The 10,932-nt window shown below is 42.4% G+C and overlaps 1 long non-coding RNA gene across 1 annotated transcript; it reads left to right on the top strand.

Moving 5' to 3' along the window:
* The first annotated feature begins 6,385 nt into the window (after nt 1–6,385).
* Nucleotides 6,386–10,278, top strand: LOC135472652 (uncharacterized). Its single transcript, XR_010444542.1, has 3 exons — nt 6,386–6,537; nt 7,287–7,416; nt 10,150–10,278. It is a non-coding gene; the product is annotated as an uncharacterized LOC135472652 (long non-coding RNA).
* Nucleotides 10,279–10,932: the final 654 nt, after the last annotated feature.

Here is a 10,932-nt window from a genome sequence, read left to right as displayed (position 1 = left end):
TGTTATAGGATGAGGGTACGTTGAGGGCGCTGTTATGGGATGAAGGTGTCTTGAGGGCGCTGTTATGGGATGAAGGTACGTTGAGGGCGCTGCTATGGGATGAAGGTACATTCAGGGGGCTGTTATGGGATGAAGGTACGTTGAGGGCGCTGTTATGGCATGAAGTTCCGTTCAGTGCGCTGTTATAGGATGAAGGTACGTTGAGGGCGCTGTTATGGGGTGAAGGTACGTTGAGGGCGCTGTTATGGGGTGAAGGTACGTTGAGGGCTATGTTATGGGATGAGGGTACGTTGAGGGCGCTGTCATGAGATGAAGGTACATTCAGGGGGCTGTTGTGGCATGAAGTTCCGTTCAGTGCGCTGTTATAGGATGAAGGTACGTTGAGGGCGCTGTTATGGGATGAAGGTGCCTTGAGGGCGCTGTTATGGGGTGAAGGTGCCTGGAGGGCGCTGCTATGGGATGAAAGTATGTTGAGGGCGCTGTTATGGGATGAAGGTACGTTGAGGGCGCTGCTATGGAATGAAGGTACATTCAGGGGGGCTGTTATGGGACGAGGGTACGTTGAGGGCGCTATTATGACATGAAGTTCAGTTCAGTGCGCTGTTATAGGATGAAGGTACGTTGAGGGCTCTGTTATGGGATGAAGGTACGTTGAGGGCGCTGTTATGGCATGAAGTTCCGTTCAGTGCGCTGTTATAGGATGAAGGTACGTTGAGGGCTCTGTTATGGGATGAAGGTGCCTTGAGGGCTCTGTTATGGGATGAAGGTGCATTGAGGGCGCTGCCATGGGATAAAGGTATGTTCAGGGCGCTGTTATGGGATGAAGGTACGTTGAGGGCGCTGCTATGGGATGAAGGTACATTCAGGGGGCTGTTATGAGATGAAGGTATGTTGAGGGCGCTGTTATGGGATGAAGGTATGTTGAGGACTCTGTTATGGGATGAAGGTATGTTGAGGGCGCTGCTGTGGGATGAAGGTACATTCAGGGGGCTGTTATGGGATGAAGGTACGTTCAGGGGGCTGTTATGGGATGAAGGTACATTCAGGGGGCTGTTATGGGATGAAGGTACGTGGAGGACTCTGTTATGGGATGAAGGTACGTTCAAGGGGGCTGTTATGAGATGAAGGTACATTCAGGGGGCTGTTATGGGATGAAGGTACGTGGAGGACTCTGTTATGGGATGAAGGTATGTTGAGGACTCTGTTATGGGATGATAGACGTTGAGGACTCTGTTATGGGATGAAGGTACGTTGAGGGTGCTGCTATGGGATGAAGGTACATTCAGGGGGCTGTTATGGGATGAAGGTACGTGGAGGACTCTGTTATGGGATGAAGGTACGTGGAGGACTCTGTTATGGGATGATGGACGTTGAGGACTCTGTTTAGGGATGAAACTGTTCAGGGCGCTGTTGTGGGAAGAAGGGTTGGTCTGTGCTGTGGGGTGTTCTCAAGGCCATGATATTAAAATTGTAATGAACATTCAAAGGTCACTTCAAGTCAGAAGAATTTTGGTAAGCCGAATAAATGACCGAATCTGTAATTAAAATCTGTCACCATAAGAAGGATGGGTAGGGTTGGCTAATTTATTTTTTCGGTAGATGCTTAAAGCCGTTCTCACGGATTTTGTACCAGACAAAATCTAATTGGTATTGCTCCTGTCCTAACGGCCAGAGGTTGCTTGCACAAGGGGGTTGTCGTTACTGTCCATTGTAGACCTAACAGTTCAGTTTACAACTGATTGTTAAATAAGTTACACCGTAAGGCAATTGTAAAGTTTTGAAGTTACAATCGTGATTGCAAACCTATTTTGATTCGTACCTAAAGGTGGCATGTGTAAGTGGACATTGTGGCATGTGTGAGTGGACATTGTGGCATGTGTAAGTGCACAAGGTAGCATGTGTAAGTGGACAAGGTGGCATATGTAAGTGAACAATAAGGCATGTGTAAGTGAACAATAAGGCATGTGTAAGTGGACAAGGTGGCATGTGTGAGTGAACAATAAGGCATGTGTGAGTGGACATTGTGGCATGTGTGAGTGGACAAGCTGGCATGTGTAATTAGACAAGGTGGCATGGGTTAGTAGACAATGCATTTTTCAACAACTTTTCTTGCCGTCATTTTGGAAAGAGATCTGCATCATAATGATTCAACAGCTAACAACATGTGCAAAAATACGTGTAACATATTTTTGAAACAATTACATAGCCCATTTTTGCAAACCGAGTTCAAAAGCACTGACTAACAGTATACCTACAGGAAGTATTTGAATGTAACGTTAATTGTGGAACTATTATAAATATTACAACTTTGTCTACCTGATTGAAATTTTAGATTGTAAGTTATTGTAGGTAATACAATCCAGTCGTGCAAGGGGGTGTTGATTGTTAGCTTTATAGGCTACAATGGTGATCATAGTGATGCTTACGATCGCTTTGTCGCTTTGTGTAGAAAACTATATAGGTACCACCTTAGGGGTTTGTAGATTTAATTGTTTGTTCTTTGTTTGTTTTGTTTGATTTGTGTTTAACATCGTAGTGTAAAATAATATTTCACTTATACCATCGCGGCCAGCATCATGGTGGGAGGTAATGAATGGGAACCCACATTCATTTTCAGGATGGAGACAGGCCTCCCTAGGAGAAGTTCCCGACGTTCACAGCAATCGCATTGGTAACAGGCTCGTAGGTCATTGTGTTGCGCTGGCACGCTTATCTATTTGGCCACGGTAAGCACCATGGTAAGTAAGTATACACATACGCTCATGCGCATTGTCATTGTCTTCTTCGTTTTATAAAGTATTAGATGGAAATCAAGCCACCTTAGATGTAAAAGAAACTTTCTTTGTAAATAAATAGGCTACAGCCCATGTCTCAATGGTGGTAATCGGCCCTAATATCGTATCTTACAATATGATGATGTACCACGTGCTTGTATAATTTATGTTGATTAATTTTGTCAAACTAGTTCGTTTTAATGACTCATTGTATATATATTACTCATTGTATATGTACAAATATTATGTCACAGATTATCGGCATTGTCATCCGTTCGATACTAATAAAGACGCATCGTAACTAGTCGCCCTGCGGATAGACACTCTCAGGTGCTGATTAATCTATTGTTCGCGCCTTAACAGCTTTATACAGGTACGACCTTGTGCCCAGCAACAGTTTATTCATGTAGTATGCCATGTAACTAAACCACTACCTGTTGTGACATGTACGTAGCATGTTCCTTAGTCACTGGTAGCACACATCCTATATAAAGACCTCTGTGGACATTCATATTCATATTTCTGGAAGATAACATGAAGTTTGAAACTGCAGTTGGAATATAACAGAATGTAGAAAGTTGAGATATATATATATATATATATATATATATATATATATATATATATATATATATATATATATATATATATAAACTGACGGCCTAAAGAAACTTTACAAAAGAGTTCAAATCAATTTATTTTGCCAAAGCAAAAAACAGGATGACTAAAATTTAAAATATTGAAAAGACCAATGACTTTAGATATCGAAAGTCTTGAGTAAGAACGGACAAAGCAGCCCTCAAATCATTTTACAAGTGAGCAAGAGCAGAGCAGGGATAGAAAAATAGCCATTCCATCTTGGTTAACAATGGGCAGAGTATACAAAAAGCTGTTTATCAGTCAATATCCAAACCAATCAATATCAAGTGTGGCCACCCCTTGCTTCAATGCATGCAAAAACTCTCCGACGCATAGAAAAAGTCAGTCATCTGATGAGATGACGTGGGATTCGTTGCCATTGATCTTGGAGAGCGAACTTCAGTTCTTGTCGGTGGGCTGCAAGGTGTCGCCGTTGTCTTACTCGACGACCCATGATATCCCAAAGGTATTCTGTGGAGGACATATCTGGGGAACGTGCAGGCCACGGCAAGACGTTGACGTCGTTGGCATCCAGGAAGTTGTGCACAACTCGAGCTGTATGGGGTCTGGAATTGTCATGCTGGTACAGGACACCACGTGGCTACTGTTGAAGGAATGGTAGGACAACAGAAAGTAGAATTTCATCCACGTAACGTTGAGCTGTTAGGTTCCCGTAGATGATGACCAGTGGGCGTAGTTACCCTAGGCCTGCCTGTTCTTGGTCTGTCCGATGTCTGCTCTGTCTGTCTGATCACGTTTGACACAGTTACTCGAGAGCAGCCAAAGGTCCTTGTAATGTGTTCATGGGTGGCTCCCATGGATACCATACCCAGGGCCCTCTCGAATTGTTCTGGAGTCAATCGAGACATTACTTTGGTGGTTTTTAGTCAGCTTGCAAGTCCAGCACACTATGTGTAATGTTTATATGCACTAATTACATGTGCAGTTGCGGTCATCCATGGGTCAAGTGATATTTCAACTTTCTTCTCTGTCTCAAAACAAATTCGTGTGGGCGTATATGAAGCTTGTCGCACATGGTAATATGCTTCGTGCAATGTTTTCCTACAATAATTTGGTATTAATTTGCTGAAAAAGCTGGTTAAATTTAATTGACAGAGTGGTAAAGTTTCTTTTGGCCGTCAGAAAAACCGTTAAAAAAGAATCGAGTGAACTGACCTACTGAAAGATTGTTGTGAAGAAAAAATTTCTCTGAAGTGATTATATCTCTGGTCATTATGGAAATTCATGGCTCGAGGGAAAAAAGAATGTTTTCGAGCGTTAATTCTAGTTGACGCATGCCGGAAAGTTGTCGTTCGTCGTAAGGCCCGGGCAGGAAAATTAAAGTTGACCTCCTCTACTAGGTAAGGCGAGTCAACGATAGAGTTAACACATTTGTGTAAGAATTTTAAATCGGCAGCTTTGCGGCGATCAGATAGTGTTGGCAGCTGAAAATGTTTACACATATCACTGTATTTTGCAGAGGAATACGCGTCATTAGTTTTAAAACAAAGATATTTAATGAACTTTTTTTGAACGGACTCTAACTTGTCTGGGCTGGGGACCATATAATTGACCCATACTCCAAGTTGGGGCGAACTAAAGATCTGTACAGGGATATAAGTGACTTGGTTTTTGTAAACAAAATGCACGATCGCTTGGCAAAACCAAGCATTTTATAACCTTTTCTAACGGTATTGGTGACATGCACTCGGAACCACTCCATCAGGACACTCCGAACCACTCCATCAGGACACTCCAAACCACTCCATCATGACACTCCGGACCACCGCATCAGAACACTCCGAACCACCCCATCGCGACACTCCGAACCACTCCATTAGGACACTTTGAACCACCCCATCAGGACACTCCAAACCATTCCATCAGGACACTCGGAACCACTCCATTAGGACACTCCGAACCATCCCATCAGGACACTCCGAACCACCTCATCGAGACACTCCGAACCACCCCATCGAGACACTCCGAACCACTCCATCAGGACACTCTGAACCACTCCATCAGGACACTCCGAACCACCCCATACAAATGAGTATCACAACATTGGCCTTGAAAACCAAAACATAACGAATATTTTATACAGCGCCCTAATGCGCTTTTATTCTGTCAACACAAATCTCTAATTTTAACCACTTAGAATCTTAGACACTTGCATTTCGCTAGGACTGCACGTGAAATCAACATAACTGGTATATCATGTGTGAATTTGTGTTACAAGTAGCCTGGTTACTGGAAAGGACACTAAGAGGAGGTCATATAAATGCACCAGTCTTCACCACTGTATCTGGTCAGTGAATAAGTCAAATGTCCGGTGTTATACGGTGGTGATATTTGGTGAGGGTTTCGACGCACAGATTTAGAATGTCCTTAGAATGCACAGGAAAGAAAAGGTGAATAGAATGTTGACAAAGATTACTGGACTGATGCGTGACTTTATCTGACCGTAATCTCCTGAAAACCAGAAGGTCACTGATAATGCATATTATATATAGACATAAACTATTTTAGTAGACCTTGCCTTTGCAGTGTCATTTCCACAGACAGGATGGTTCTCGTGTTAGGTTTACTCTTTCTGATCAGATTCACTTTTCTATTTTCCGCTGCAGACGCGGACACAAACGCCTGCATTAATGAAGATCCTTGTACTTGTAAATTCAGTGATGGCGATGTCCTTAGTCTACGATCTCTGGCGAAATCAGATTCCACAGCTGCTTTCAAGATCTTAAACGTCCAACAGTCTTACGATTTTTTCTTCAACCCGTGCCTGACATTCACTGAGGGATCTTGTGGGGACGGGGACGTGGCTGTTTGTCAGGATGTCATTGGCCAGGGGCAGTTTGGGAACTACAGCTGCGGGACGCAGAGTTCCGCTCAGTTTGTTCACAGGGATGGCGACTCCACAAGTCTCTATTTACGATACGAGGATGGGGATAACGAAAGGAAGACATACATCAAACTGACATGTAGTAACGCTACAGAATCTACCCTGAGTTTTGTGTCCGAAGACCCTCTGAAAGAATACAACCTAGAGCTGACTTCACCTTGTGCCTGCCCAGGTCATGCCGACAGCTGTGGAAAACTCCCCAAAGTTGACTGTCTGAAGGTATCGTCCAAAAGGCAGGTCCAGTCATTCTGGAACTGTGGCTAATCCATGTTTTATTACTCCATTACTTATTTATTTGCTCTGTTTTCTGCATTAGTGACACACTCAAGAATGTGTCCGTAACATGAGATCTGGTTTACTTGTAAAAGAAACCTCAGCCTGTAAGAAAGCAGCAAGAAAATCTTGACTTTCTTGCCTTGGCCTTTCTATGCCTTATCCCCACTAGTCTCAGTCCTTGTGTCCTCTCGCCCAGAATTTCAAACTTTCGTCATTAAAACTCATACCTTCCCAAAGTTTCCAATTTCCACTATTTTGATACCAAGCAAAAACCTGTGGACTTTTTATGGCAGGCTGGTTGCAAAAAAAGACTGAACACCCTAAAATACATATAGTTACTCCCGAGAAACGAAAGCGCTAATAGGGGACTGATTTCACCCTGCCAGATATCTGACATAGGTTGTAATACAATTTATTGTTAATTTTGATTTTTGTTTGTTTGATTAATTATTGTAATTAAATACTACATAGTATTTGGACCTATAGTATTGTACGCGTTCTATTCAGTTTAGATTTACATAACATTTTTGTTCACCCTTCCATTAAATAAATGCATAGTCGGTTTTTCAGTTCCAAAGCTCAGTCATCGGATTTCGAGGCACATTTTTGGAGTAGGCCACGGTGTTAAGTCGTTGATATTGGACATGAATGAACTTGCAAACTAAATACTTTCACAAGAATTTCTTCTTCAGGAAGATGAGTGTTCATGTCGAATGTCTGACGGAAGTGGAACCATTAATCTGTGGGCCCTTAATTCACCGCAGACACCCATCCAGTATACTTCTTCCGGTCACAATCAGTACCTGTACAACCCGTGTCAGGGTAGGCATAACATCTGATTACATTACATGTCAGGGCACAATGATGCAAGAGCCTCCCATCACTGTGGTCGCTGTGAGTTCAGGTTTACACTCCGGCCACGCGTGAGAACGTCTGCAGCAACCCGCGGAATGTCGTGGGGATTCCCCCGGGCTCTGCACCAGTTTCCTCCCACCATAACTCTGGCCGTCGTGGTATAAGAGAAATGTTCTTGAGAACAGCGCAAAACGCCAATCAAATAAATAACTAAATACTTTACCAATCACCTCTATGACTCTGTAGTCTGACACCACATACCCTATCCAGTACACTACTTCCGAATACAATCAGTACCTGCAGAACCCGTGTTGGTGGTATATATAACATCTGGTTTCTGTTCGTGTCACCTGTTTGGGTCTGTGACATACCTTGTAACATGATATTGGTCATATCACAAGAGTGTTCATTTACACTAGAACCATTGTTTATATATTTATTGTGCTGTCCAACTAAAACGCTATGCCGAAGACGTTGGACATGTCAACCAATCAGACACAATATTCTGGCACCAACAGAAGCATACTTAGCCAGTCGGATGTTCTTGAGTTAAACGAGGCAGTACTGATTAAAACAAGGGTTAAACCTGCGTCTAAAATTTCTTCATCATGGCTCGGAAAAAAGTCTACGCACAATCATCAATATCACTGTTAGTAACCAGTTAATGACAAATGTTAACGAAAAACGCGCACAAATCTGGTTATGATGGAGGAATATCACTTCTGAATAGACGATACCTTTTCTGAAAGAAGACTGAGTAAAATGAGTAAGACATATTCCATGATTTTCCCTGTATATTCAGTAAACCTCGTCAGCCTTAAATGAAAGGCGTTCCTATGGTATCTTTAGTTTCTTCCAGCAACTTTGACGCCTTATGGAGTACGCGGTGATGTGAGTTTCCATGTTGCCCACTGACGTATAGATACCCGTACCCATCTCAGGTTATAGATACCTGTAGCCATCTCTGGTTAGTGATACCTGTGCCCATATGTAGTTACAGATACTCGTACAGCTCTGTAGTTACAGATACCTGCACCCATCTGTGCTTAAGAATATTAGTACCCATCTGTAGTTACAAATAGCCGTACAGCTCTGTAGGTACAGATACCTGTCCCCATCTGTGGTTACAGATACCTGTACCCCTCTGTGCCTAAGGATATTAGTATGCATCTGCAGTTACAGATACTCATACCCATCGCTTCCTACATATACCCGTACTCATCTGTGGTTATATGTGGCCACACCCATTTGTAGTTACAGATACTTGCACGCATTTGTGATACAGATAACCGTACCCATCTGTTGTCATACAAGACCTTACCCATGTGTTGTTGCAGTTTGCGTTCCCATCTGATGTTACAGACAGACGCACCCATCTGTTTTTACAGATACCTGTACTCATCTGTGGTTACATATAGCAGTACGCATCTGTGATTACAGATACCTGTACCCTTCTGTAATTACAGATACTTATACCGATCTCACAGATACAATTACAGATACTCATACCCACTTATAACCATTACAAATACTTATACCCATCTGTAATTATAGATACTTTTACTCATTGGTAGTTACAGATAGCTGTACCCATCTACAGTTACAGATACCTGTACCCTTCTGTAATTACAGATTTTTGTACCGATTGGTAGCTATAGATAGATGTACCCATTGGTAGTTACAGATACCTGTGCCAGTCAGTGGTTACAGGTATCTGTAGGCCTACCCATCTGTAGTTACAGATACCTGTACCTAATCGGGATAACACATGCGTGTACCCATCGGTAGTTATAGATACGAGCTCCTGTTTGTAGTTACACCACTACACACCCGTGATTATAGGTACCAGTGCTCATCGGCAGTTACAGAAACCTGTACCCATCCGTGGCTACAGATACCAATACCTAGCTGTAGTTATAGATACCTGCACTTATCTGTAGTTACAGATACCTGTTTCTATCTGTAGATACAAATACCTCTACCAATCTTAGTTACAGATAGCAGTACCCATCTGTAGTTGCAGATACCCGTAACCATCTGTAGATACAAATACCCCTACCCATCTTAGTTACAGATAACAGTGGTTACAGATAACCACAGATTGGGCTGTGGTTATAGATACCAGTACTCATCTGTAGTTACAGATCTATAGTTACAGATACCCGTACCCAACTGTGGTTACATGTAGCTGTACCCATTTTCAGTTACAGATACCCGTACCAATCTGTGGTTAAGATACCCGTACCAATCTGTAGTTACATATACCTGTATCCCTGTGTGGTTACAGATACCACTACACATCCGTGGGTACAGATACCAGTGAACATTCGTGGTTTCGTGGATACCTGTATCCAGTGGTTACTCCATCATGTTCTTCAACCATTAGGATTTTACGTTTTCCACTTTTATTTAGTGCAAATAAAATTTAGGAATAGAAGAATGAAGGACCGCAATGCTCTTTCCAGACAAAACAAATATGTAGTGCGACATTATAAGTTATTGTTTTGTACAGTTTTGCCACGTTTGGTCATCGGTGAACCTAAAAAACTCCATAAAATGCCTGCATGTATAATTGTCAAAAATTCTTTGTTTTGGTTTTATGTGTTGCTATGGAAAACCAACTTTAAGAAGAAATATTAACAACGCGGAACACATTCGTTCCATATTTGCGTTAGTCTACATCATCGTTTTTACTTGTAGGTTTCAGCATCAGCAATAAGAAGGCAAGTGTTAACCAGTGCAAGGATGTGTCCCTTTGTGAACGGGAAAATCTTGGACTGGCCACGGAGCGTAACATAGACATAGGCAAGCCATCTGGCGTCAGATTTGAAGTGGACAGTGACAACTTCGTGTCCTTGATCTACAGCGGCACATCTGGCAGGCAAGTATTTCAAGTTCACACTCCTTAAACAGCAGAAACATATATACTGTTTTACATAATTCAGCCTTAATCATGGTTCGAGGGACGTCCGTGTTGCTACCTTTTTAAACATATACATGAACAGTTAGAATAAAACTTTAACTGAGGTAAATTGACAAGGGGTCGTACTTCACAGGTTACGAGTGAACATTTGACAAAAACCACACTGTCTTCATTTCTCAGGTTTTATTCTCTGTGCTGTAGTCTTTTATAATGTATTATGCAAAACCAGGAATATGCTGGCGGACAAGAAGTTCTCGAATCTTCACGTCGAAAAAGACATTCGTATAGTACTGGCCAACCAATTTAGACATTCCAAATCAGGGCCAGATCCCCAAAGAAGTACACTTAGGAAAGATTATAAAGTAAGACGCACGGACGTATTCAATCAAAGAGAAGCAGTCAACCGTTTCCTCGCTAGGCGCTCAGTATTAAGGGGATAGTGCAACGACTGGTTGACCCATATCAGTATAATGGCTCGGGTGGGGCAGTTTACTTGCCTTCGGTAAATCACCTCAGTGAAGCGGCACTGCACGTTACAGATACTTGTACACGTACATGCA

This window comes from Liolophura sinensis, chromosome 8, assembly GCF_032854445.1.
Source record: "Liolophura sinensis isolate JHLJ2023 chromosome 8, CUHK_Ljap_v2, whole genome shotgun sequence".
In the NCBI taxonomy this organism is placed as follows: Eukaryota; Metazoa; Mollusca; class Polyplacophora; order Chitonida; family Chitonidae; genus Liolophura; species Liolophura sinensis.
The sequence above is the reverse complement of the archived record's forward strand: the minus strand, read 5'-3'. Positions and strand labels throughout refer to the sequence as shown.